The following is a 27,602-nucleotide window of genomic DNA, read 5'->3' as shown; positions in this document are numbered from 1 at the left end:
ACAAATCTCTCCTAAAGTTCCTAGGTACAAACAACCTCCCAATGGGAGTGTTAGGTGGGGCATCCTCCTGGGCTTTCAGAATCCCATCTTCCAAAACGGAGTCCAATGCTGCTATCACAACACCTTCCTGTAAAATGCTCTCCTCCTTCTCGGTACCAACCATGGGAGAAAAACTGCGAGATAAAGCATCAGTTTTTACATTCTTGGTACCTAGGATGTAAGTAACAGAAAAATTAAACCACGAAAAAAAAAGTGCCCACCTAGCCTGACGGGCATTCAAGCACTTGGCAGCATCAAGATAGATCAGATCCTTATGATCAGTGAAAACCTGAATAGGAAATTTAGCACCTTCCATGAGATGACGCCAATGTTCAAATGCGAGTTTAATCGCCAGAAATTCCCGATTACCGACATCGTAATTAAGTTCGGTCTCAAAATTTTTTTGAAATAAAAGCACAGGGATGTACTCCATCCTTGTTTTCCTAAGACAAAACAGCACCGACCCCCTCCGAAGAAGCATCAACCTCGACCAAAAAAGGCTTGGTCTCATCAGGCTGCATAAGGATGGGGAAAAAACCAAGCAATGTGAACTGAGGACTAAGATGGTACACATGCAAGAAATAGGAGCATGTTCACACTAGCAAAAAGATGCAAAACCTACAAAAGACAAAAAATATATCTCATACCCTACCATCATTATAAATAAATGTAAAGCAAAGTTGCATATGAAATATAGGGTACTTAGTGAACTATTTTTGATCAAAAAAAGTATACAAGCCGTCCCACCAGCGACAAGGTGACCCTAAATTGGGACGGTCCTACACTGTCTATATTAAAAACCTTACTGTATATCAAAGTTGAAGTAATGCATATAAAAGAGTAGACAAATAGAACTGGGTCCCAATATCAGACCACCTAAGCCCGTGGTAAGCTACATATATACTAACCAATTATTTCTCATTCCTCATTCTACATTGATAATTTAAATAAAGAGATCAAGGTACTCAGTAAATCTGCTATTTCAAATTTTTATTAATGTTATCACAAGACATACACACACCCCATAAAATCAAGTCAAAAAACCCCTAAGACATAGAAAGCCCCAATAAAATTGAGGCAGTGTGGTCAAGAGATATCACTATAAGCACAAAAAATACAGTTCAGAGAGTAGGAATGTAAGATTATATCAGTAAAATTCCAGACCTCTTAGTTCCATATCCTTAATAATAGATATAATCTTACATTCCTACTCTCTGAACTGTATTTTTTGTGCTTATAGTGATATCTCTTGCATATGAAATATAGGGTACTTAGTGAACTATTTTTGATCAAAAAAAGTATACAAGCCGTCCCACCAGCGACAAGGTGACCCTAAATTGGGACGGTCCTACACTGTCTATATTAAAAACCTTACTGTATATCAAAGTTGAAGTAATGCATATAAAAGAGTAGACAAAGAGAACCGGGTCCCAATATCAGACCACCTAAGCCCGTGGTAAGCTACATATATACTAACTAGCTCAACAAAGGGGATGCGACACCCCTAATTTGCACAGAATAAAAACAAGACAAAAAACCAAGCAATAGTGAACTGAGGACTAAGATGGTACACATGCAAGAAATAGGAGCATGTTCACACTAGCAAAAAGATGCAAAACCTACAAAAGACAAAAAATATATCTCATACCCTACCATCATTATAAATAAATGTAAAGCAAAGTTGCATATGAAATATAGGGTACTTAGTGAACTATTTTTGATCAAAAAAAGTATACAAGCCGTCCCACCAGCGACAAGGTGACACTAAATTGGGACGGTCCTACACTGTCTATATTAAAAACCTTACTGTATATCAAAGTTGAAGTAATGCATATAAAAAATAGTAGACAAATAGAACCGGGTCCCAATATCAGACCACCTAAGCCCGTGGTAAGCTACATATATACTAACCAGCTCAACAAGGGGGATGCCACACCCCTAATTTGCACAGAATGCAAACAAGACAAAAAACCAAGCAATGTGAACTGAGGACTAAGATGGTACACATGCAAGAAATAGGAGCATGTTCACACTAGCAAAAAGATGCAAAACCTACAAAAGACAAAAAATATATCTCATACCCTACCATCATTATAAATAAATGTAAAGCAAAGTTGCATATGAAATATAGGGTACTTAGTGAACTATTTTTGATCAAAAATGTATACAAGCCGTCCCACCAGCGACAAGGTGACCCTAAATTGGGACGGTCCTACACTGTCTATATTAAAAACCTTACTGTATATCAAAGTTGAAGTAATGCATATAAAAAAGAGTAGACAAATAGAACCGGGTCCCAATATCAGACCACCTAAGCCCGTGGTAAGCTACATATATGCTAACCAGCTCAACAAGGGGGATGCCACACCCCTAATTTGCACAGAATGCAAACAAGACAAAAAACCAAGCAATGTGAACTGAGGACTAAGATGGTACACATGCAAGAAATAGGAGCATGTTCACACTAGCAAAAATATGCAAAACCTGCAAAAGACAAAAAATATATCTCATACCCTACCATCATTATAAATAAATGTAAAGCAAAGTTGCATATGAAATATAGGGTACTTAGTAAACTATTTTTGATCAAAAAAAGTATACAAGCCATCCCACCAGCGACAAGGTGACCCTAAATTGGGACGGTCCTACACTGTCTATATTAAAAACCTTACTGTATATCAAAGTTGAAGTAATGCATATAAAAAATAGTAGACAAATAGAACTGGGTCCCAATATCAGACCACCTAAGCCCGTGGTAAGCTACATATATACTAACCAGCTCAACAAGGGGGATGCCACACCCCTAATTTGCAAAGAATGCAAACAAGACAAAAAACCAAGCAATGTGAACTGAGGACTAAGATGGTACACATGCAAGAAATAGGAGCATGTTCACACTAGCAAAAAGATGCAAAACCTACAAAAGACAAAAAATATATCTCATACCCTACTATCATTATAAATAAATGTAAAGCAAAGTTGCATATGAAATATAGGGTACTTAGTGAACTATTTTTGATCAAAAATGTATACAAGCCGTCCCACCAGCGACAAGGTGACCCTAAATTGGGACGGTCCTACACTGTCTATATTAAAAACCTTACTGTATATCAAAGTTGAAGTAATGCATATAAAAAAGAGTAGACAAATAGAACCGGGTCCCAATATCAGACCACCTAAGTCCGTGGTAATCTACATATATACTAACCAGCTCAAAAAGGGGGATGCCACACCCCTAATTTGCACAGAATGCAAACAAGACAAAAAACCAAGCAATGTGAACTGAGGACTAAGATGGTACACATGCAAGAAATAGGAGCATGTTCACACTAGCAAAAAGATGCAAAACCTACAAAAGACAGAAAATATATCTCATGCCCTACCATCATTATAAATAAATGTAAAGCAAAGTTGCATATGAAATATAGGGTACTTTGTGAACTATTTTTGATCAAAAAAAGTATACAAGCCGTCCCACCAGCGACAAGGTGACCCTAAATTGGGACGGTCCTACACTGTCTATATTAAAAACCTTACTGTAAATCAAAGTTGAAGTAATGCATATAAAAAAGAGTAGACAAATAGAACCGGGTCCCAATATCAGACCACCTAAGCCCGTGGTAAGCTACATATATACTAACCAGCTCAACAAGGGGGATGCCACACCCCTAATTTGCACACAATACAAACAAGACAAAAAACCAAGCAATGTGAACTGAGGACTAAGATGGTACACATGCAAGAAATAGGAGCATGTTCACCTAGCAAAAAGATGCAAAACCTACAAAAGACAAAAAATATATCTCATACCCTACCATCATTATAAATAAATGTAAAGCAAAGTTGCATATGAAATATAGGGTACTTAGTGAACTATTTTTGATCAAAAAAAGTATACAAGCCGTCCCACCAGCGACAAGGTGACTCTAAATTGGGACGGTCCTACACTGTCTATATTAAAAACCTTACTGTATATCAAAGTTGAAGTAATGCATATAAAAGAGTAGACAAATAGAACCGGGTCCCAATATCAGACCACCTTAGCCCGTGGTAAGCTACATATATACTAACCCGCTCAACAAGGGGGATGCCACACCCCTACTTTGCACAGAATGCAAACAAGACAAAAAATCAAGCAATGTGAACTGAGGACTAAGATGGTACACATGCAAGAAATAGGAGCATGTTCACACTAGCAAAAAGATGCAAAACCTACAAAAGACAAAAAATATATCTCATACCCTACCATCATTATAAATAAATGTAAAGCAAAGTTGCATATGAAATATAGGGTACTTAGTGAACTATTTTTGATCAAAAAAAGTATACAAGCCGTCCCACCAGCGACAAGGTGACCCTAAATTGGGATGGTCCTACACTGTCTATATTAAAATCCTTACTGTATATCAAAGTTGAAGTAATGCATATAAAAGAGTAGACAAATAGAACCGGATCCCAATATCAGACCACCTAAGCATGTGGTAAGCTACATATATACTAACCAGCTCAAAAAGGGGGATGCCACACCCCTAATTTGCACAGAATGCAAACAAGACAAAAAACCAAGCAATAGTGAACTGAGGACTAAGATGGTACACATGCAAGAAATAGGAGCATGTTCACACTAGCAAAAAGATGCAAAACCTACAAAAGACAAAAAATATATCTCATGCCCTACCATCATTATAAATAAATGTAAAGCAAAGTTGCATATGAAATATAGGGTACTTTGTGAACTATTTTTGATCAAAAAAAGTATACAAGCCGTCCCACCAGCGACAAGGTGACCCTAAATTGGGACGGTCCTACACTGTCTATATTAAAAACCTTACTGTAAATCAAAGTTGAAGTAATGCATATAAAAAAGAGTAGACAAATAGAACCGGGTCCCAATATCAGACCACCTAAGCCTGTGGTAAGCTACATATATACTAACCAGCTCAACAAGGGGGATGCCACACCCCTAATTTGCACAGAATGCAAACAAGACAAAAAACCAAGCAATGTGAACTGAGGACTAAGATGGTACACATGCAAGAAATAGGAGCATGTTCACACTAGCAAAAAGATGCAAAACCTACAAAAGACAAAAAATGTATCTCATATCCTACCATCATTGTAAATAAATGTAAAGCAAAGTTGCATATGAAATATAGGGTACTTAGTGAACTATTTTTGATCAAAAAAAGTATACAAGCCGTCCCACCAGCGACAAGGTGACCCTAAATTGGGACGGTCCTACACTGTTTATATTAAAAACCTTACTGTATATCAAAGTTGAAGTAATGCATATAAAAGAGTAGACAAATAGAACCGGGTCCCAATATCAGACCACCTAAGCCCGTGGTAAGCTACATATATACTAACCAGCTCAACAAGGGGGATGCCACACCCCTAATTTGCACAGAATGCAAACAATAGAAAAAACCAAGCAATGTGAACTGAGGACTAAGATGGTACACATGCAAGAAATAGGAGCATGTTCACACTAGCAAAAAGATGCAAAACCTACAAAAGACAAAAATATATCTCATACCCTACCATCATTATAAATAAATGTAAAGCAAAGTTGCATATGAAATATAGGGTACTTAGTGAACTATTTTTGATCAAAAAAAGTATACAAGCCGTCCCACCAGCGACAAGGTGACCCTAAATTGTTATGGTCCTACACTGTCTATATTAAAAACCTTACTGTATATCAAAGTTGAAGTAATGCATATAAAAAAGAGTAGACAAATAGAACCGGGTCCCAATATCAGACCACCTAAGCCTGTGGTAAGCTACATATATACTAACCAGCTCAACAAGGGGGATGCCACACCCCTAATTTGCACAGAATGCAAACAAGACAAAAAACCAAGCAATGTGAACTGAGGACTAAGATGGTACACATGCAAGAAATAGGAGCATGTTCACACTAGCAAAAAGATGCAAAACCTACAAAAGACAAAAAATATATCTCATATCCTACCATCATTGTAAATAAATGTAAAGCAAAGTTGCATATGAAATATAGGGTACTTAGTGAACTATTTTTGATCAAAAAAAGTATACAAGCCGTCCTACCAGCGACAAGGTGACCCTAAATTGGGACGGTCCTACACTGTTTATATTAAAAACCTTACTGTATATCAAAGTTGAAGTAATGCATATAAAAGAGTAGACAAATAGAACCGGGTCCCAATATCAGACCACCTAAGCCCGTGGTAAGCTACATATATACTAACCAGCTGAACAAGGGGGATGCCACACCCCTAATTTGCACAGAATGCAAACAAGACAAAAAACCAAGCAATGTGAACTGAGGACTAAGATGGTACACATGCAAGAAATAGGAGCATGTTCACACTAGCAAAAAGATGCAAAACCTACAAAAGACAAAAAATATATCTCATACCCTACCATCATTATAAATAAATGTAAAGCAAAGTTGCATATGAAATATAGGGTACTTAGTGAACTATTTTTGATCAAAAAAAGTATACAAGCCGTCCCACCAGCGACAAGGTGACCCTAAATTGGGACGGTCCTACACTGTCTATATTAAAAACCTTACTGTATATCAAAGTTGAAGTAATGCATATAAAAAAGAGTAGACAAATAGAACCGGGTCCCAATATCAGACCACCTAAGCCCGTGGTAAGCTACATATATACTAACCAGCTCAACAAGGGGGATGCCACACCCCTAATTTGCACAGAATGCAAACAAGACAAAAAACCAAGCAATGTGAACTGAGGACTAAGATGGTACACATGCAAGAAATAGGAGCATGTTCACACTAGCAATAAGATGCAAAACCTACAAAAAACAAAAAATATATCTCATACCCTACCATCATTATAAATAAATGTAAAGCTTTACATTTATTTATAATGATGGTAGGGTATGAGATATATTTTTTGTCTTTTGTAGGTTTTGCATAAGGATCGGGGCAGCACTGAACCTCTCCTTGAGATACACAAAAGCTTCAATGGCCTCAGTAGTCCACTGGACCGTATTCGCACCTTTCCTGGTGAGATCGGTCAGCGGCTTAACAATTATAGAAAAATTCTTAATGAATTTTCTGTAATAATTGGCGAAACCCAAAAATCTCTGTATCGATTTCAAACCAATAGGCCTAGGCCATTCCTGTACCGCCTGAACCTTCACCGGGTCCATCTCAAAGCCCTCGCAGGAGATAATGTAGCCCAAAAAACGAATTCTCTGCACAGCGAACTCACATTTCTCCAGCTTAGCAAAAAGTGAATTGTCACTTAACAACTGCAATACCTCACGTACGCTCTGCCAATGAGACTCCAGATCCGGCAAATAAATCAAAATGTCATCCAAATACACCACCACATTCTTACCGATCAATGGTCTTAGGATGTCATTAATAAGGTTCTGAAAAAACGCTGGTGCGTTGGTAAGACCAAAAGGCATAACCAGATTCTCAAAATGACCCACCGGAGTGTTAAAAGCAGTTTTCCACTCATCACCTTCCTTCATACATAACAAATTGTATGTCCCCCGGAGATCAATTTTAGAGAACCACTTGGCCCCCACTAACTAGTTGAACAAGTCAGGAATTAATGGCAGTGGGTAGGAATTGCGTACTGTAATTTTATTAATTTCGCGAAAGTCCAGACATGGACGTAAACCGCCGTCCTTTTTTTTTTACAAAAAAAAATCCAACAGCCACAGGTGACTTAGAAGGTCTAATGTGACCGGCGGCCAAGCTTGTCTGTATGTATTCCTCCAAGGCCTTTCTCTCAGGGATAGTAAGATTAAATAAGCGACTCCTGGGAAAAGTAGCTCCAGGGACAAACTCAATAGTACAATCATAGTCCCTATGAGGAGGCAAAACTTGCGACTCCTCCTCAGAAAAAACCTTCCAAAATCCTGAATAGGTACAGGTAATTCCCCTCTTTCACAGCAGCAATGCAACCGTTACAACATTTATCATAACACTTAGGACTCCAAGACTTAATTTTATTGGTAGACCAGTCCAGTACAGGATTGTGCAATTTTAACCAAGGTAACCCCAAAACCACTGGAGAAGGCAAATTATTTAATACCGCCAAATCCAAATTCTCTTAGTGAATACCATTAATGGTGAGGGGAAATTCAAAAACCTTGTAATACATTTCAAGGGAGAGCCATCAACAGCAACCACAGAAATAGGGGATGACAAAAGTTTAGATTCTAATTTAAATTTTTCCAAAAATCCCTCATCAATCACATTGAGTGTAGAACCACAAACCACAAATACCTGAAATTCAAACAACTCCTCCTGGAATGAGGTGCTTCCAGAAAGAAATACTCCTTTTGAGTTTGAACAAGCTATACGGGCGTAACTGACCTTTTTTTTTTCCTTGTTCAAACGAAGCACACAGTTCTAAATAAAGTGGTCAGATTTACCGCAATAAAAGCATAATCCCTTAGCAAACCTGCGGTCTTTTTCCTGAGAGTGGGGTGACATGGCCCCAATCTCCATCGGTTCTCCACCTTCCGAGCAGACCCTCTGCAAACTAGGAGCTGCCATAGCAGTAGATTTCTCTTCATTAATCCTAGCACGCAGTGTCCTGTGCACACGTATAGCTAATTGCATTGCCTCCTGCAAGGTTCCAGGTTTTGGGAAGGCAATCAGCAGATCCTTAACCCTTTCACCTAGACCAGCAAGAAACAGACATTTTAATGCTGAGTCATTCCATTCCACTTCAGCTGACCATCTTCTGAAGTATGTACAATAATTTTCCACATCACCTGATCCCTGCTTCAAACGTCTTAATTCAGTTTCAGCAGATGAGACTCGATCAGGATCATCATACAACAACCCCATAGCAGAAAAAAAATCTTCCACAGATCTAAAACACGGATCATTAGGTTGTAGAGAAAAGGCCCATCCCTGTGGTTCTTTGCGCAAAAGTGACATTATAAACCCAATGCGCTGTGATTCATTCCCCGAGGATCTGGGTCTTAAACGAAAATATAATAAACAAGCGTTTTTAAAGGAAAAAAAATATTGCTGTTTACCATAAAAAAATCTGGCAGTCCTACCTTCGGTTCGACAAAATGAGCTCCAGGACAGCTACTCACGTGTTGCTGGAGCTCGGCCACCTCCAAAGACAGTCCGTGCAGGCGTTGAGCCAACTCCTGAACTGACACTGTGCTGAAATCTGGATTTCTTTCCTTAGAGTGTTTTTTTTGGGCTGGACTTACTGTTACGAACTGCTACAAACACTAAGGAAAGATAGGAAAACTGTCCCTACAATAGGACTAAGCTGATTCCCTACGATGCAGCGGGGGACCTGTTCCTTGTGAACAGACCCGCCTAAGTCCTCGGCTAGTCTGAACGCACACCTATAGATATAAGGGAGGGGTCCCTACAAGAACTAAGGACAGGGATATAGTTGGACACCTCCTAACAGAAATTGTAGCAGAGCAAAGACAAACAAAAAGTACTAGTGGTCAAAAGACCAAGCAAACTACAGAGTAAGGTACAAGGCACCTGGCTAGCTTAAGAGTAAATGTAACCCTGAAGTCCAGTAAGGCCAGAAGGGCGGAGCTGGATTATATAGGCAGAAAGTCATGTGACCAACAAAATAGAAAAAAAACTAACAGGAGGGTTCTAACAGCTTTCTCTTCTGCAGGGTAATTCTAGACAGGTCCGGGAAGAGCTGGATGTCCGCCTCCCCTATACTTTATGGCTTTCTGGGCCCTTGCCTTGGCCATTATCTTTTCTTTCAGCTCAAAGTCATGCAAGCAGGAAATGCTGTAATACCTTTTGGCTTCAAGGCTCTGTGAGCTCTATGAAATTTGATCGAGGCAGGCTGGTTATCACCCAGGATAGAGTTGAAGATCTCCTGAAGTATAGCTCTGAGATCCCCCCCCCCCCTCCGACTCGGGGAGACCCCTCACCCGTATGTTGCTTCATCTTCCCTATTATCAAGATCTTCAATGTGGGCATGCATATCCTGCATCACTGATTCTTGCTGAGTGGTCACTTGTTGTAGTTTGGTTACATGAGCTCTAGTAGTATTATGATCTTCCTCCAGTATTTCTATACGATTTGCCAAGTGCCTCAGGTCTTGTCTCACATAAGCAATCTCTGAACTGCAGGTATCCTTGACTTCCTTTATAAGGTTTTTGAAGTCTGTCTTGGAGGGTAAATGCTCTAGGTACTTCTGCCATGGGGGGTGGGGGGGGGGCACAGAACTGCAGGCTCCCAACCCGCCATTCATCCTCAGTACAGCCAGGGGAAGAGGACAAGTCTCCACCCCTTTATCATGGACAGTGAAAATATTCCGCTCTCCTTCAATCTCCCCGGCTGCCTGTCTGCTCCTTTTCCCATGGGAATGCATAGAGAAGGTCCCTCCATCTTCTGATGGGGGCTGGGGATGATCAGCAGCACATGCTGTTATTTGTGCAATTGTCTGAGGGGAGGAGGGGGAGGGGGGCTCTGATGTGCACCTCATGTGAGCTGCAACAGTCTTATTTGCAGAGGAGACGACTCCCACAGCTCTGCCTTGGCTTTTTGCTGTTATCTGCCCCGGCAAATCCACATCAGCAGGGGCTGCAAGCTGAGATTGGTTCCCACTCCCCTCACCTCTGTGCTCTGTCTGAAGCTGCTGCATCCCGGTCTGTTCCAGCCAAGATGGCTCCGGGACACCATGAGGTGCTGAGTCCTTCTGAAGAAAGGTGTCCAGTGCGGTCGCTATCACTGGCCCTGGAGTGGATGCCGGTGTCCTAGCATGTCGTGGCCCCATGTGTGCTGTAATTGAGGTGAAAATGCCGGCACTCTGCCTTTTCTATGCCTCTATTGTGTTCAGCTCAGCAGGAGCTCCTCACACACACTTCCTCTCACATTGAGGTCCTGGCCACGCCCCCACTTGGGATGTCTTTGTAAAGGTCCTTGAAGTACTGGAGCCATATGTTCCTGGTCTGGATATGGAGGTTGTAGCTTTTTTGGTTGGATCCTAGGTGGTTTCATAGTTCCCAAAAGCTGTTGTCTTCAAGGGCATCTTGGAGTTGGAGGAGTTTTGTGGAAATGTGTTTTTTCTTTTTCCTTTTGAGGATGGATTTCTAATTTTGTTGCATGGTGTGGTAATTTTCTCTCAGAGTAGAGTTGTTTGGGTCTCTGTGTTTTTTATTTGAGGTCGTTCTTAGAACCTTCCTTATAGCTTTACATTCCTTGTCAAACCAGTTGTTGGGATTTTGTTTACTCAACCTCTTGTTGCTACATCTTTTTGGGTCGGACATTTCTGCCATGGCATAGAGTATGTTGTTAAGGTTCCTTACTGCCAGGTGTACGCCTTCTGCTTTAAGTTCGTACATGTTATTTTGGAAGCGTTGGAGCTTATCCTTGATCTCTGGCCTGTTGATGGCATCTGTATATTTTGGGGCCAACATCTTGGACGAGTTGAAGGAAATAATAGTTTCCGACAACATATAGGGTATTACCGCATTCGGTAGAAATTGCACAATAAATTGTGGGTTCCATTTTTACCTATTAACCCTTGTGTAACTGACAAATTTGCAGCAAATACAAAAATGACATTTTTAGAACTAAAATGTTATATTTACACATCCCAATGTTATAAAATTCTGCGAGGCACCTGTCGGTTCAAAATACTCACTACACCCCTAGATGAATCCCTTAGGCAGTGAAGTTTCCAATATGGGGTCACCTGGTGGGGTTTCTGCTGATCTGGCACTTCAGAGGCTTGTCTCAAGGACCCACAATCTATAATAATAATAATAATAATCTTTATTTTATATAGCACTAACATATTCCGCAGCTCTTTACATACATTATCATCACTGTCCCCTTTGGGGTTCACAATCTAAATTCCCTATCAGTATGTCTTTGAAGTGTGGGAGGAAACCGGAGAACCCGGAGGAAACCCACACAAACACTGAGAGAACATACAAACTCCTTGCAGATGTTGTCTTTGGTGGGATTTGAACCAAGGACCCCAGCGCTGCAGTGCTAACCACTGAGCCACCGTGCTATTCAAACAATCAGCGTACTAAAAGTCAAGTAGAGCTCCTTCCAATCTGATCCCTGCCGTGTGCTCAAACAGTAGTGTACAACCACATATGGGGTGCTGCCATGTTCAGTAAAAATTGCATAACATATACTGGGGTCCAGTTTCTCATATTATATCACATGTAAATTATATATTTGGCACTAAAACAGTATTTTAGTGGAATAAATTAAATTTTTTGTTTTCACATCTAAATGTTATAGTTTTGTGAATCACCTGTAGGTTAAAAATGATCAATACACCCCTTTATCAATTCCTTGAGGGGTTTAATTTCCAAAATGGGTTCACTTATGGGGGTTTCAGCTGTTTGACCTGTCAGGGGCTCTGCAAATGCGACTTGGCATTAACAATCTATTCCAGACAAATTTATGCTTCAAAAATCATATAGCGCTCTTTCCATGCCATGTGCCAGTTTTCGTCACATATGGGGTATCTGTCATGTGTGTGTGAGATGTGACAGACAGTCGCCCTCGAGTTGTTTGCAGAATATCTTTTCGTTTGACATTACAGACACCTTCTTATCTGTCTCACTCTAGGACCCAGCGTCTACCTCCCTCTGGCTAACTGACACCCAGGCCTGGCTGTTGAAATACTTGCTGTTTGATAGAGGGAGGTGCCGGTGATATTCACTTGTTCTCTTGAGAAGGCTTGGAGCTGTTGCAGTCTGCTTACTTTCTCTTTTGTGCTTGGAGGACGTTAGGAATAATCTCTCTGAAGTTGGCTCAAGCTAAGTTACTTTTCCCCATGTTTGTTTCCTTTGTTGTCTTTAGTTGTTAGTGTTCATCCATCTTGCGTGACAGTATCTTTATGTTCGGAAGAAATTGCATAACAAATTTAAGTTTCTGTTTTCTCCTATTATACACTCTGGAAATTTCAAATTTGGGGTGGGGATAAAACCATATTTTAGCATAGAAAAGTAATTTTCATTTTCACATCCACATTTTAAAAAGTTCTGTGAAGCACCCATTGGTTTAGCAAGCTCAACAAACCCCTACATGAATTCCTTGATGGGTCTAGCTTCCAAAGTGGTGTCACTTGTGGGGCTTTCTGTTGTTTTGGTACCTCCGGGGCTCTGCAAATGAGACATGATTTCTGCAATCCATTGTAGTCAAATTTACATTCAAAATACCAAATGTCGCTTCTTCCAAACCCTGTCGTGTGTCAAACAGAACTTTTTGACTACATGTGGGGTATCGCCTTGCTCAGAAGAAATTAGGCAGCAAATCGCGCTGTCACCTTTTTTATGATACCTCTTGCAAAAGTAAAAATTTGGGGCTAAAGCAACATTTTCGTGAAAAATTAAATGAACATTTTCAATGTGGAGACCAAATGTTATCAAATTCTGTGTAGTAGTTGTGGATTTAAAATGCTCACCATACCCCTGGATAAAATCCTTGAGGGGTATAGTTTACAAAATGGGGGTCACTTCTAGGAGTTTTCTGCTGTTTGGGTACCCTAGGGGCCATGGAAATGCAACATGATGCCCACAATCTATTTCAGTCAAATTTGTGTTCCAAAATTCAAATGGTGCTCCTTCCCTTCCGGGCCTGGCCCTTTCTCCAAACAGAGGTTTCTGACCACATGGGGTATCAGTGTGCTCAGAAGAAACTAGGTAAGAAATTGTGGAGTCCATTTTCTCGTACTATTCCTTTTAAAGAAAAAAAATTGTGGCTAAAGCAACATATGGGAAATGGTATTTGTACAGTATGACTAACAACTTTGAGCATATAAACATTGAAAGTTCATCAAAATTATGATATTTTCACAAATAAACCCAAAACCTATCGATCTAAATTTACAACAAGCAAAGTAAAATGTGTCACGAAAAAAACAAATCTCAGGATCACTGGGATACGTTGAAGTTATTACCACATGAAGTGACACTGGTCAGATTTCAATTCTATGGCCTGGTCAATAATGTTACAATTGGCTCGGCAACTTAGGGATTAAATTTCCCTCCTCCAGACTCGTTAACAGAACCAACATTTTTTTGGATGAGGGATGAAGAGTGTTGCATTCATTTGTATTTGCGTCTTTATGACTCAAATACAAATGAATCTCTGAACGCGCCGACACTTCCTGGGTGTCACGGGTGTGTCAGAGGTGACAGACAGTTGCCCTGAAGTTAGTTGCAGGAGATCTCTACATTTGGCATTACAGACATCTTCTTGAGACTATCTAAACAGGTTCCAGATGGTATCCGAACGGAGGAAATTAACCTCCACCGCCAAACTCAATCAATATAGTAACAACTAGTGTGGGATATATAAATCCAAACCACCACAAAGAGTAACTAAGGTTTAAAATATATTATATTTATTGGTATTCTTTAAAATTAAAGATATAAAAAAACAGTGGATAATCCATACCACAGATGTAGGGTGTTAAACCATTAATCATTACAAGAGATGTATATACATGCTACTACTTGGCAATATATTTGGGAGGTAAATGATACTGAATTGGGCCCTAATATGCATAGAGAGATATATATTTAACAGGTGAACAGATCAATCCACATCAAAAGATATACACATGCATAATAAATAAGAGCCCAGATTACCTTAAGCCAATGTTTGTATGAATGAAAGCATGGTAAACACCCACCGCTCCGACGATCGTTTCAACACCTTTTTCAAGGAGCGCTGCATATGGTGTGTGCATGTGTTCATTTATATAGGAGTGATGAGATTGAGTTAATCCCCCACAGCTGTGTGAAAGGAACTGCAGAGCCATGTGGCGCGCATGCCTGATGACTGCTTCCTATCAGGCAACTTCCTTCCACGGACGGTGACCAGCAAGCACTCGGTTGCTATGCAACGTGCGTGCCAGTGGTCACATGATCCGTGTGGGGAAGTGCCGGAAGTCAAAGACTTCCTGCATGCGCGACCTGTCTGCTAAAGCATCGGTAAGTATTATAACAACATTGGGGTGAATGAGTGAAGAGACTGAATGAATATTATCGCTGGAGAGTAAGATAAATATGTATATGAGAAAATGAGAGTATTTTATATATAACAGTACCAATGCGTGATATATATATAAGTGTACGGGTGCACATGTATATTATACCACTAGGGACTGAGATGTATATGAGAAGGAAAAATTTATATATAACAATGACTGCTGCATACAATATGTATGAGTGTACAAATGCATGTATATACTATATGTGCGTATATATAAATCCAAGATTGTTATATCACACAGGCCATCAAGACCCAAAACAAATACCATATATAATTATCCTATGCGCCAAGCATAGCCTAAATAAACGGGTTAATTTACAAATATTAATAAACATTCTTAAAGATATATTCTTTGGACACACATAGAGTACATACCTCAACCTCACACAATTAATCTGCAACATGCCCTAACTATTGTATCTCAAACCTACAATTTACATGCAAAGTAAATTTAAAAAAAATAAAAAAATATATATATACAGTACAGACCAAAAGTTTGGACACACCTTTCATTTAAAGATTTTTCTGTATTTTCTTGACTATGGAAATTGTACATTCACATTGAAGGCATCAAAACTATGAATTAACACATGTGGAATTATATACTTAACAAAAAAGTGTGAAGCAACTGAAAATATGTCTTATATTCTAGGTTCTTCAAAGTAGCCACCTTTTGCTTTGATGACTGCTTTGCACACTCTTGGCATTCTCTTGATGAGCTTCAAGAGGTAATCACCGGAAATGGTCTTCCAACAATCTTGAAGGAGTTCCCAGAGATGCTTAGCAATTGTTGGCCCTTTTGTCTTCACTCTGCGGTCCAGCTCACCCCAAACCATCTCGATTGGGTTCAGGTCTGGTGACTGTGGAGGCCAGGTCATCTGGCGTAGCACCCCATCACTCTTCCTCTTGGTCAAATAGCCCTTACACAGCCTGGAGGTATGTTTGGGGTCATTGTCCTGTTGAAAAATAAATGATGGTCCAACTAAACGCAAACCGGATGGAATAGCATGCCGCTGCAAGATGCTGTGGTAGCCATGCTGATTCAGTATGCCTTCAATTTTGAATAAATCCCCAACAGTGTCACCAGCAAAGCACCCCCACACCATCACACCTCCTCCTCCATGCTTCACAGTGGGAACCAGGCATGTAGAGTCCATCCGTTGCCGCACATCCCCCCAGCATTCCAGGACACGCTGCCTTTACCGTTCCTTATATGGCACAAGGTAAATAACATACTACGGAGCCGCTGCTCATGATTAAATAGTAATGCTACCTACTTAGCGCTACCAACTTAGTAAGATTTGTGCATCACTGTCATGTACCCTGGTGTTATCAGCATTATGCTACCTGTTTAGCGCCATCTATTCATTTGTGCATTCATGCGTCTCTGCTATATGCTCTGTTGTCTTACATTCTGTCATGTTATTATGTGTTCACATACTGAGATTGCTATCTTAATTGTTGTACTTCATACTTTGTATTCTGACATGAAGATTATTATCAGTGAAGACACAGATTGATATTATTTATGTTTGCCTTTACTTTAACTATTTATTGATTGGCAGCTCATACGTACACCTGGTTTACCTTTAATGCTGGTCCAGGGATGTTTGTCTCCTTGCAGGGTTTGACCCTGTTTCTATAGTTGTCCTACCACCTCTTTTCCTTCTCTTTGATATATTGTTATGTAACTTTTATATTTTCTAATAAAATTTGATATATTTTGGATTTAAATCCCTTTCATGTCATTTTGGGGTCTACTAATATGTGGATTGAGATATAACTTATAGGGGAGACGCGTCCCCTTTTATTTAAAGTTTCTCTCCCCCACTATAGGCTATTAATCAGTTTTTCTAGTTTTCTAGGGATTATTGACCATATATTACATGGTTAATTTGTAGGTCTTTTTTTTTTTTCCATCCGTTCACCTTTTCTGCGTTGCACAAAGACACGGTGGTTGGAACCAAAGATCTCAAATTTGGACTCATCAGACCAAAGCACAGATTTCCACTGGTCTAATGTCCATTTCTTGTGTTCTTTAGCCCAAACAAGTCTCTTCTGCGTGTTGCCTGTCCTTAGCAGTGGTTTCCTAGCAGCTATTTTACCATGAAGGCCTGCTGCACAAAGTCTCCTCTTAACAGTTGTTGAAGAGATGTGTCTGCTGCTAGAACTCTGTGTGGCATTGACCTGGTCTCTAATCTGAGCTGCTGTTAACCTGCGATTTCTGAGGCTGGTGACTCGGATAATCTTATCCTCAGAAGCCAAGGTGACTCTTGGTCTTCCTTTCCTGGGGCGGTCCTCATGTGAGCCAGTTTCTTTGTAGCGATTGATGGTTTTTGCAACTGCACTTGGGGACACTTTCAAAGTTTTCCCAATTTTTCGGACTGACTGACCTTAATTTTTTAAAGTAATGATGTCCACTCGTTTTTCTTTACTTAACTGCTTTTTTCTTGTCATAATACAAATTTTAACAGCCTATTCAGTAGGACTATCAGCTGTGTATCCACCAGAGTTCTGCACAACACAACTGATGGTCCCAACCACATTTATAAGGCAAGAGATCTCACTTATTAAACCTGACAGGGCACACCTGTGAAGTGAAAAACATTTCCGGTGACTACGTCTTGAAGCTCATCAAGAGAATGCCAAGAGTGTGCAAAGCAGTCATCAAAGCAAAAGGTGGCCACTTTGAAGAACCTAGAATATAAGACTTATTTTCCGTTATTTCACACTTTTTTGTTAAGTATATAATTCCACATGTGTTAATTCATAGTTTTGATGCCTTCAATGTGAATGTACAATTTTCATAGTCATGAAAATACAGAAAAATCTTTAAATGAGAAGGTGTGTCCAAACTTTTGGTCTGTACTGTATAAAAAAAAAATTAAAATTATCCATTGAATGTGCCAAAACCTATTAGACCCATTATGTGAATATGGATTAACAATAAAAATTGTGTGTGTTGGGAGTGCGAAGTGTAAAACAGTTACAAAAGGAAAGTGCATAGAACAAATACAAGAATGTAAATGAAATTAGTGTGTGTGAATAACATTAATAAGCATACACTACTGCTAAGTCAAAAAATTGTGCAGTTATGCATATAAGCTTGTTAAGTTACTTGTGTAAGTGAATAGTGTATGTGAAAATCATAAATAATGATGCGTTATGCATTGTAAATATATTATAAGTTAATTAAGTGAACAATTAGCAATATAAAAACCCTGATGATAATGACATGGAAAGAAAAAAAACAAAAAACAAAAAAACCCTAATAAATATTGACATATGGGAAATTGGATATTGCAGAAAATAACAAACATACAATTGTATATGATAAATAATAATCCACAAAAAATAGTATCATGATTCTCTCCGTTTCTCTTTTCCTCTCTTTTATTCTTCATTCCATTCATCTCAGGTGCGGGCTCTTGCAGCAAATATTTCAGACAACTATACCGATGGAGACCATGTCATCACAGCAGAAACAGCACAGGGTGAGTATAACAACGTCACTGGATAGAAGAATAAATAATTAAAACCAATTAAAATCAAAGAAAGTAAAAAGTACACTGTGAATCTATAAGAAAGAGGCAAACCCAGAACTCCTCTAGCCCCCAAAGATACCTTGTCAATGGCTTTCACCCGCAAGAATGATGGATCAGAATTATGGAAGCATTTAAAATGTCTAGGGAGGGTCTTCAAATAATCATTGCTCTCAGCGTCCTTTGCTTTTTCAATGTCACGTATGTGTTCCCTTACCCGGATTCTAAATTCGCGAGTAGTCATACCCACATAAATCTTGTGGCATGGATATTCAGCCACATAGATTACTCCTTTTGTCGAGCACGTTAAAAACTGTCTGATGGTGAATTTTCGAGTCTTAGAGGAATTAAAAAATTCCTTGGACCTTTCAGTATTGAGACAGGCTTTACATTGCCCACAAGGACAGAATCCTTGGATTTGTTCACTAAAGAGTGATACATTTTTTCTTGCTGGCTTGTACTCACTACGTACCAACAAATCCCTCAAGTTTCTTGACCTTTTGGCAATGATACATGGCCTGTCAGATATAATTTTGTTCAATACTGGGTCCGTTTGCAGAACGTGCCAATGTTTCTGGATAATGTTGGAAAAGTTTTTCCATTGATCATTATAAGGAGTAATCAATCTGACTTGGTCCGAGCGAATTTTCAAAGGTTTGGTAGAATAAAGAAGCTGGTTACGGTTGCTGTCTTTCGCCCGTCGATATCCCCGACGGATTTGCCTATGGCCGTACCCACGTTCTCTGAATCTTGTGTAGAGATCAGAGGCTTGTTGCTCAAAAGTCTCGTCTGATGAGCAGATTCTTCTTGCCCTCAAAAATTGTCCCACAGGGATACCACGAATGGTGGAGGGCAAATGTGAAGAATCCGCCCTAAGAATTGAGTTGGTGGCAGTAGGTTTGCAAAATATGTTTGTTTGTACCACGCCTTCAGGGGACACTGTGATGTCAATATCCAAAAAACTGACCCTATGCCTGTAGGCATATGTCAATTTAATATTAAGATCATTATTGTTAAGTTGACACATCAATTTTTGTAGGTCATCAGAGCTGCCATCCCATACGAACAGTACATCATCGATATACCTAATCCAGCTGAGGATGTTTTCACAGCCAGGTATGGGAGAGCTCTGAAAAATCTCACGCTCCCAGGCTCTAAGGAACAAATTAGCATATGAGGGGGCACAAGCCGCCCCCATTTCTGTCCCTTGTGCCTGTAGGAAGATTTCATCCCTAAACATAAAGATGTTATGTGTAAGGATGAACTCAAGTAGTACCATGATCAGGTCACTTAATTCAGTGTCCAGATTGCTATTATACAGGAACCAAGATGCAGTCTTGAGACCGTGTGTATGCATGATGGAGGTATATAGTGCCTCTACATCAGCTGTTACAAGTAACATTTGATCTTCTAAATGAAGTTGGTCTAATCGTCTCAAAGCTGCAGTTGTGTCCTGTATATACGAAGGAAGCGTGGCTACAATAGGTTTAAGATAAAAATCAATTACCCGACAAACCATTTCGCAAAGACTCCCATTGCCCGAGACAATTGGTCTGCCAGGCGGGTCATGAATGTCCTTATGTATCTTAGGGATGAGATATAAAGTAGGCATCCGAGGTTTTAATTTTTGTATATAATCAAAGAATTTTTTTGTAACAATGCCATTTTCATATGCTTGCTCCAAAATTTTAATCAATTCCAATTGAAACCTGTCAGATGGGTTATGGGAGAGTTTCTTGTAGCAATGGTGATCAGATAGCAATTTGTAGGCCTGTTTCTCATAAAGAAGGTTGGGCCAAATGACCAGATTTCCACTTTTGTCCGCGGCTTTCAACACACAATCATCCCATTTTCCAATTTCTTGGATAACCTCCCTCAATTGCCTGCTGTCATGATATCGAGGACCCCCAAATTTCAATTTTTCGATATCATGGGTTACCAATTTGACAAAAGTGTCCACCGCTGAACATGTATTGAGGTTGGGAAATTTACTGGACTTGTTCATGAGAGAAACAGGGAAATTGTTCGTTGGTTCAGCTTCCTGATCAGCCAGTGACTCAAGAATTGCCACAGCCGCTCTCTCCTCTTCAGTATCAAATATAAATCCCAGATTAGATTTTTCATAAAATCTTTTTAAAATGAGTTTTCGTGCAAACAAATGCACATCTTTTACCGCAGTGAAAATATCAAGAGACTGAGGAGGAGAGAACGTAAGACCCATTTCTAACACGTGTTCCTGCTGAGGTGTGAGTATATGAGTGGATAAATTGATTACCTTTGGTTGATTGCAACGCTTTTGATTGTGGTTTGGTCCATCATAATCTCGAAACGTATTTTTACCACCAAATCTTGTACGAGAGGGTCGGCCATTCTGTGTTTCATGCTCAAGCCCTGAGACGGTGCTACTGGCTACGGATGAGATGGATGACGTGGAGGAATTTCTCAGCAAAATATTCTTATCATCAGCTTTCCTATATTGCCAGCGAAAAACTCTTTTATTTTCGTAATCACTAATATCCCGCTGGTATTTTTTAGATTTAGATTTGCTGATATTTTCCTCCCATTTTTCCATCTTCTTGTCCATATCAGCAAGGAATTCTTCCAGCATTTCAGCTGGAATATCTTTCAGCATTTGTTTATGTACTTGGTCCAGCTCATGATCAATCTCTCCCAGGACATTAAGATTTCTCTCATTAATAATTTCAATGAAAGTCAGTGAACAGGACGAAGCGGCTGCCTCCCATTTTTTGTTTAGCTCTGCATCCTCCAAACCAAATGTGGGAAACAGTTGAATGCGTAGCCCCCTTGGAACAATTTTTTGTTTATGATAATTGTCCAAGGAGGCTTTGGTCCACCAAATTCTTGTTTTTTTCTGGAGCAGATTTTTATATTTTTTAAAAAGTTCTTTGTGATCAACATGTGTACTATTAAAAATACCTGCGGTACCGGGTTTAAACAATTCAGATGCTTTATCTTGCCAGGACAACATCCTGGCTTTTAGGTACATGTTCCGGAACTATATCTGTTGCAAAACAGAACATCAATATTAACAATCTAAACAGGTACCGGATAGTATCCGAACGGAGGAAATTAACCTCCACCACCAAACTCAATCAATATAGTAACAACTAGTGTGGGATATATAAATCCAAACCACCACAAAGAGTAACTAAGGTTTAAAATATATTATATTTATTGGTATTCTTTAAAATTAAAGATATAAAAAAACAGTGGATAACCCATACCACAGATGTAGGGTGTTAAACCATGAATCATTACAAGAGATGTATATACATGCTACTACTTGGCAATATATTTGGGAGGTAAATGATACTGAATTGGGCCCTAATATGCATAGAGAGATATATATTTAACAGGTGAACAGATCAATCCACATCAAAAGATATACACATGCATAATAAATAAGAGCCCAGATTACCTTAAGCCAATGTTTGTATGAATGAAAGCATGGTAAACACCCACCGCTCCGACGATCGTTTCAACACCTTTTTCAAGGAGCGCTGCATATGGGGTGTGCATGTGTTCATTTATATAGGAGCGATGAGAATGAGTTAATCCCCCACAGCTGTGTGAAAGGAACTGCAGAGCCATGTGGCGCGCATGCCTGATGACTGCTTCCTATCAGGCAACTTCCTTCCACGGACGGTGACCAGCAAGCACTCGGTTGCTATGCAACGTGCGTGCCAGTGGTCACATGATCCGTGTGGGGAAGTGCCGGAAGTCAAAGACTTCCTGCATGCGCGACCTGTCTGCTAAAGCATCGGTAAGTATTATAACTACATTGGGGTGAATGAGTGAAGAGACTGAATGAATATTATCGCTGGAGAGTAAGATAAATATGTATATGAGAAAATGAGAGTATTTTATATATAACAGTACCAATGCGTGATATATATATAAGTGTACGGGTGCACATGTATATTATACCACTAGGGACTGAGATGTATATGAGAAGGAAAAATTTATATATAACAATGACTGCTGCATACAATATGTATGAGTGTACAAATGCATGTATATACTATATGTGCGTATATATAAATCCAAGATTGTTATATCACACAGGCCATCAAGACCCAAAACAAATACCATATATAATTATCCTATGCGCCAAGCATAGCCTAAATAAACGGGTTAATTTACAAATATTAATAAACATTCTTAAAGATATATTCTTTGGACACACATAGAGTACATACCTCAACCTCACACAATTAATCTGCAACATGCCCTAACTATTGTATCTCAAACCTACAATATACATGCAAAGTAAATTAAAAAATAAAAAAATAAAATAAATAAATAAATAAATTACAATTATCCATTGAATGTGCCAAAACCTATTAGACCCATTATGTAAATATGGATTAACAATAAAAAATTGTGTGTGTTGGGAGTGCGAAATGTAAAACAGTTACAAAAGGAAAGTGCATAGAACAAATACAAGAATGTAAATGAAATTAGTGTGTGTGTGAATAATATTAATAAGCATACACTACTGCTAAGTCATCAGGCATGCGCGCCACATGGCTCTGCAGTTCCTTTCACACAGCTGTGGGGGATTAACTCATTCTCATCGCTCCTATATAAATGAACACATGCACACCCCATATGCAGCGCTCCTTGAAAAAGGTGTCGAAACGATCGTCAGAGCGGTGGGTGTTTACCATGCTTTCATTCATACAAACATTGGCTTAAGGTAATCTGGGCTCTTATTTATTATGCATGTGTATATCTTTTGATGTGGATTGATCTGTTCACCTGTTAAATATATATCTCTCTATGCATATTAGGGCCCAATTCAGTATCATTTACCTCCCAAATATATTGCCAAGTAGTAGCATGTATATACATCTCTTGTAATGATTCATGGTTTAACACCCTACATCTGTGGTATGGGTTATCCACTGTTTTTTTTATATCTTTAATTTTAAAGAATACCAATAAATATAATATATTTTAAACCTTAGTTACTCTTTGTGGTGGTTTGGATTTATATATCCCACACTAGTTGTTACTATCTTCTTGAGACTGTCTCTAGGACCAATGCTGTGTTTCAGAGGGAGTTGCCGGCGATATTCATTACTCCTAGTGAAGTCTTCAGTAAGAGCAGTAACTCCTCCTTTCTGGTGTTTGAGGACATGTGCACATTTTTCTGGAGTCGTCTAAAAGCTAAGAAATTTCCCCTGTTTGTCATTCCTTTTTGTCTGTAGAGTTCAGTGGAGATTGACTAGTGCTCCTCTCCTCCCTTCCCTACCCTTAGTCTAACGCCAGGGAAAGGGGGAAACAGCAAAAAGGCAATGGTAGTTACCAGCCAGGATGTCAAGGAACATGCACAACAGGACGCAGCGGGCCCCTTTTTGTTAGAAGGAGGTAACACAGGTGCAGAATGAAGATAACGATAAAGTAGGGACTCGCAAAATCGTGGGGACCCTTGACGGGGATTGCGACCTTACGTATTTTGGCCAAAATATTAACTAATACCTCATATGATATTTTTGCACTTTTTTATCTGACAGGACACAGCCAGGCCCATTAATGGTGACCTTGTGAATTAGGGGCTGGCACCTCTGTGATACACGGATAGGGTGCCGGGCATCCAACCTAATCGAATAGTAGGGGCGTCTAATAGGATGCTGGCTAGGCACGATGCCACATGTATGTGACCTGCACCCTATTCCAAGTTTCATCTGTGTGCAGTTTTAGTGCTAGGCAATCAGGATGAGAGGATGAGAGTGATTGTTCATTAGCATTCTGCACCTGTGTTACCTCCTTCTAACAAAAGGGGGCCTGCTGCGTCCTGTTCTGCATTTTCCTTGACATCATGGCTGGTAACTACCACTGCCTTTTCCTGTTTTCTAATTTGATTTTGGAATTTTTAAAAAAATCTGTTTACTGTTCTGGCTGGGCTCTTTGTTTTTAACGCCAGGGAAAAACAGGGCCAGGAACACTATTGGTTAAGAGCCAATATAGGGTCGATATTTGAGGCAGGGTGACACTAGACCAAACTAGGAGGTCTCCACTCCCCCCTTTCCCTAGTGTCTGGGCTCCCTTTCCCTCTTCCCTCTGTGTTGCACTAAGTCTTTCCCACACCTTGCGTGACATTATCACCGGCCGAGCACATTTTGAAAGGAGAAAAAAAAAGTAGAAAACTGACACTTTGTTTTTTTTTTTCTCTGTGTGTTTTTGGGCATGGACCTTTTTTTTTCTCTTTCTCCCTTGGTATGGGTTCAGTTGCAGAGCTCGCAGAGCGGCTGCACATGCTGTCGCTGGAGGTGAATGATGTCCGCGGTGAGGTACAGCAGCAGCATCAGCGGTTACAGGTCGCCAATGTGGGGGTCTCTGCAGGTAGGCCTGTCCAGCCTAAACCCAAAGTTTCCCTCCTAGACAGGTTTTCAGGAGGTAGGGACAATTTGTTTGTATTCAAGGAGGCATGCAAACTGTATTTCAAACTTCATCCTTACTTCTCCGGAAATGAGGAGCAACAGGTTTGAATTGTGATCGCTGTACTTTAGAGAGATCCTCAGACGTGGGGGTTTTCTTTACCGCAGGACTCGGTCTTGGCCCTCATCTATGATGACCCTTACCGAGTCTCCTTGGCTGAGTTTAGGCTATATAGCCTTCTGCAGGGGAATCGGTCAGTAGAAACGTACAGTTCGGAATTCCATAGATGGGCAACGGATTCCAAATGGAATGACTCAGCCCTTAGAAGTCAATTTTGTGAGGGGCTTACTGAAAGGTTGAAAGATGCCTTGGCATTATATGAAACCCCTCAGTCCTTGGAGGCTGCCATGTCGTTGGCCATACATCTTGATAGACGACTTCAGGATAGACAGGTGAGACCACCTTCTCCGTGGCCTTCTTGTCGGGGTTGTGTACCTCTGTCGGGGGGAGCAGTCTGGGGTGAACCAGTACTGGGGGAGGTGTAGGAACCCATGCAGTTAGGGGGTGTCTCTGCATTATACATCTCCCTGGAGATTCGCAAGATAAAAGGTGTATGTTTTTGTTGTGGGAAAAAAGGCCATTTTGATGGGACCTGTCCTTCAATTCCTAAACAAAAGGAGACTCGATTAACTCTTGGTAGTCTGGAGTTAGATAAACAAGTGGTGCATTTGAGGCCAAACTGCAGTTCCCGCTTTGTCCTGACAGCAGAGGTGGTGCTAAACCGACAAAAATTTCTGTGTTTGTTGACAGCGGAGCCGGAGTCAGCATGCTTGATGCTGAGTTTGTGAAGACTCATGGTCTTGCTTGCTGTACTTTAGATAAACCTATTTCCATTTTTGCCATCGACTCAGCGCCACTTGCACAGAAAGCATTTACTCAGATTGTACATAATGTAAAACTGAGGGTGGGGTCAGTTCATCGTGAAATTATTCCTTGCTATGTCCTGGACAATCTTCCTACACCGATTGTTTTGGGTATTCCGTGGCTTGTTAAACATAAGCCATTGATGGACTGGCAAGCGGGGAAATTATTGAATAGGGAGATTACTGCCATGCAAATTGTTTAGATATTTCCCTTGCTACTGTCTCTACAGAAATATTACCTGCTTTTCTGTCTGGTTTTGAGGATGTTTTTTCTGAGAGGGGGAGTCAGGATTTTCCTCCTCATCGTGTTTAAAACTGTCCTATTACCTGACCCCCGGTGCTAAACTACCGAAATCCAGACTGTATAATCTTTCTGGCCCTGAGAGATAAGTCATGAAGGATTTCATTGTGGAGAGTCTGAAGAAGGGACAGGAATCCTCTGATTCCTGATTTGTTCAGCCAGGTTGTGGGAGCTTAGGTATTCTCCAAGTTGGATCTAAGGGGAGCCTACAATCTGGTTAGAGTCAGAGAAGGGGACGAATGGAGTTTGGTTATGTCTTTTGGTTTGACTAATGCACCTGCGGTATTCCAGCATTTCATAAATGATATTTTTAATTGTTTGGTGGGGCGGTTTGTGGTGGTCTATCTGGACGATATTTTGGTTTACTCACCAGATTTTGAAACTCATCGGGGGCATGTTAAGCAGGTTCTTCAGATATTAAGGGACAACAAACTTTATGCCAAACTGGAAAAATGTGTTTTTGCTGTTCAGGTGGTGCAGTTTTTGGGGTACTTGTTGTCGTCTTCAGGTTTTCAGATGGATCCGGAGAAGATCCGTGCAGTCCTTGATTGGGAACGTCCCGAGAACCTGAGGGCTTTACTAATTTTTACTGGAAATTCATCCAAAATTACTCTGTAATTGTGAAACCCCTTACTGACATGACTAAGAAGGAGTTTGATTTTTCCAAATGGTCGGATGCCTCAGTCCAGGTTTTTTCTTCTTTAAAGAACTGTACCTATACTCAGTCAACCCGATGTTTCCCAACCCTTTATGTGGATGTTGGTGCGTCGGATTTCGGGATTGGGGCTGTGTTGTCTCAGGGTCCGTCCCCTGGTAAATGGCGTCCATGTGCCTTCTTTTCTAAAAAAATTGTCTTCGGCTTAGAGAAATTATGACGTGGGTAATAGGGAACTTTTGGCGATCAAATTGGCGTTCGAAGAATGGCGACATTGGTTGGAAGGGGCTGTCCATCCTGTTACTGTTATTACTGACCATAAGACCCTGTCATATCTCCAGTCAGCTAAACATCTCAAACCTAGGCAAGTCAGATGGTCCCTGTTTTTTAATTAGGTTCAATTTTGATGTCACTTTTCATCCACGGGTCAAAAATGTCAAGAGTGATGCTTTGTCCCGGAGCTTTCCTGGTGGTGGTGAACATGAGAACCCTGTCCCAACATTAGAGAAAGGGGTAGTCATTTTGGCACTGTATTCTGAACTGGAGGGTGAGGTGTTGGAGGCTCAGGGGGACACTCTTGCCTCCTGCGCTTCAGGAAGGTTATTTGTACCATTAAATCTGCACCACAAAGTAATTAAAGAGCATTATAACTCTGTGCTTTCTGGGCATCCAGGTGGTAAGGCAACCGCGGACCTCCTCTCTCATCGTTATTGGTGGCCGGGGTTACATCAGG

Source organism: Phyllobates terribilis, unplaced genomic scaffold (assembly GCF_046119375.1).
Source record: "Phyllobates terribilis strain yellow unplaced genomic scaffold, ASM4611937v1 Scaffold_382__1_contigs__length_1840546, whole genome shotgun sequence".
Taxonomy (NCBI): Eukaryota; Metazoa; Chordata; class Amphibia; order Anura; family Dendrobatidae; genus Phyllobates; species Phyllobates terribilis.
This window is presented reverse-complemented; position numbering follows the sequence as displayed.